The 2,446-nt window shown below is 51.9% G+C and overlaps 1 pseudogene; it reads left to right on the plus strand.

Annotated features, from left to right (window-relative positions):
• The first annotated feature begins 1,971 nt into the window (after positions 1–1,971).
• Positions 1,972–2,089, plus strand: LOC124717467 (annotated as a pseudogene).
• Positions 2,090–2,446: the final 357 nt, after the last annotated feature.

Here is a 2,446-nt window from a genome sequence, read left to right on the forward strand (position 1 = left end):
TATGCCTGCACGGTACCATTCCACTGGTCGATGTCGGAGCCAACGTCGTACTGTATCAATAACTACATCATCCGCGTGGTGCCTCCCACGGATTGCGTCCTTCATTGGGCCAAACATATGGAAATCCGACGGTGCGAGATCGGGGCTGTAGGGTGCATGAGGAAGAACAGTCCACTGAAGTTTTGTGAGCTCCTCTCGGGTGCGAAGACTTGTGTGAGGTCTTGCGTTGTCATCAAGAAGGAGAAGTTCGTTCTGATTTTTGTGCCTACGAACACGCTGAAGTCGTTTCTTCAATTTCTGAAGAGTAGCACAATACACTTCAGAGTTGATCGTTTGATCATGGGGAAGGACATCGAACAGAATAACCCCTTCAGCGTCCCAGAAGACTAACCATGACTTTACCGGCTGAGGGTATGGCTTTAAACTTTTTCTTGGTAGGGGAGTGGGTGTGGCGCCACTCCATTGATTGCCGTTTTGTTTCAGGTTCGAAGTGATGAACCCATGTTTCATCGTCTGTAACAATCTTTGACAAGAAATTGTCACCCTCAGCCACATGACGAGCAAGCAATTCCGCACAGATGGTTCTCCTTTGCTCTTTATGGTGTTCGGTTAGACAACGAGGGACCCAGCGGGAACAAACCTTTGAATATCCCAACTGGTGAAAATTGTGACAGCACTACCAACAGAGATGTCAAGTTGAGCACTGAGTTGTTTGATGGTGATCCGTCGATCATCTCGAATGAGTGTGTTCGCACGCTCCGCCATTGCAGGAGTCACAGCTGTGCACGGCCGGCCCGCACGCGGGAGATCAGACAGTCTTGCTTGACTTTGCGGCGATGATGACACACGCTTTGCCCAACGACTCACCGTGCTTTTGTCCACTGCCAGATCACCGTAGACATTCTGCAAGCGCCTATGAATATCTGAGATGCCCTGGTTTTCCGCCAAAAGAAACTCGATCACTGCCCGTTGTTTGCAACGCACATCCGTTACAGACGCCATTTTAACAGCTCCGTACAGCGCTACAGCGCTGCCACCTGTCGGAAGTCAATGAAACTATACGAGACGAAGCGGGAATGTTTGAAAATACTCCACAAGAAATTTCCGGTTTTTTCAACCAAAAATTGGCCGAGAAAAAAAAATATGTTGCATTACTTATTGAACTGCCCTCGTACATATAGGCTTGAAATGAACGCCAATATGGCGCCCTCAACTCCGTACTGAAGGGAGACGGCGTGCGTGTGACGTAGGTGGCGCTGTGCCATCTCATTGGTCAACGCTCAGACGCACGTTCAGAATATCTGACATGCCAGATATTGCTCTGCACGTTCGGAAAGACTCCCGAACGTGCTATTCCACGCTATGGCGTCAGAAACTCGGCACGCTCAACGCTCAGATGCACGGTCCGAGTGCCGACGGCTAAACGATGATGAGAATATGGGGTACTGTAAAGGAGTTTTTCCCTCCAGTTTTGACCAGAACTTTCTCCTGTACGAAAATGCGATGAAGCAGCCCAGAATTGGCCTGACCCCTCGGAGGAAACTTAGCAAAAACCGCACACTGGCTGGGGGGCGCATTTTGTATACGCGAGGCCGTCTCGCGCGGCTGGGGGCGGTCACTCAGTTCCACTGGGGACACTGCGGGCAAACTTCTGTCCCGCGCGCCCAGCAGTAGCAGCAGCTGGAGACCCGCACAACTTAGCGCTCCCATTTCTCGGCTGCGGCGGGAGTTCATTCGCGAAAGTGCTGCTCTGCCAGTGTTTTATTCTCTCTTATTCTCAAATCAGAAGAACTGTCCACCGCACTACACGAAGACGATAGAAGCGCGGTTTTCTCCTACTCCCAGGCGTGTGGACTCCCGCGAGCGAAGGGGAAAATAAACGACAAATGTGCACCACCGCTGAATCGCGATTTGCACCACATACGAGGGCACCTAGCGAACGACAATTCTGTCTGGTGTATATGGTAGGGTGGCAACAGCCTTGCCGCAGTGGATACACCGGTTCCCGTGAGATCACCGCAGTTAAGCGCAGTCGGGCGTGGTCGGCACTTGGATGGGTGACCATCCAGGCCGCCATGCGCTGTTGCCATTTGGCGGGGCATTCGTCTTCGTGGACGGCAATCTGCGCCCCCATCGTTCACACCTTGTGCACGACTTCGTTCAGGATGAAGATATCGCTCGACTAGAGTGGCCAGAAGGTTGTCCAGACGTGAACACTATCAAACATGCCTGGGGTAGATTGGAAAGGGCTGTGTATGGACGACGTGACCCACCAATCAGTCTGATTTCCACCGAACCGCCGTTTAGGAGTGGGACAATCTGGACCAACAATGCCTTGATGAACTTGTGGACAGTAAGCCACGACGAATACAGGCATGCATGAATGCAAGAGGACGCGCTACTGGGCATTAGAGATAGCAGCGTGTACAGCAATCAGGGCCACCAC

This window comes from Schistocerca piceifrons, chromosome 9 (genome assembly GCF_021461385.2).
Source record: "Schistocerca piceifrons isolate TAMUIC-IGC-003096 chromosome 9, iqSchPice1.1, whole genome shotgun sequence".
Classification (NCBI taxonomy): domain Eukaryota; kingdom Metazoa; phylum Arthropoda; class Insecta; order Orthoptera; family Acrididae; genus Schistocerca; species Schistocerca piceifrons.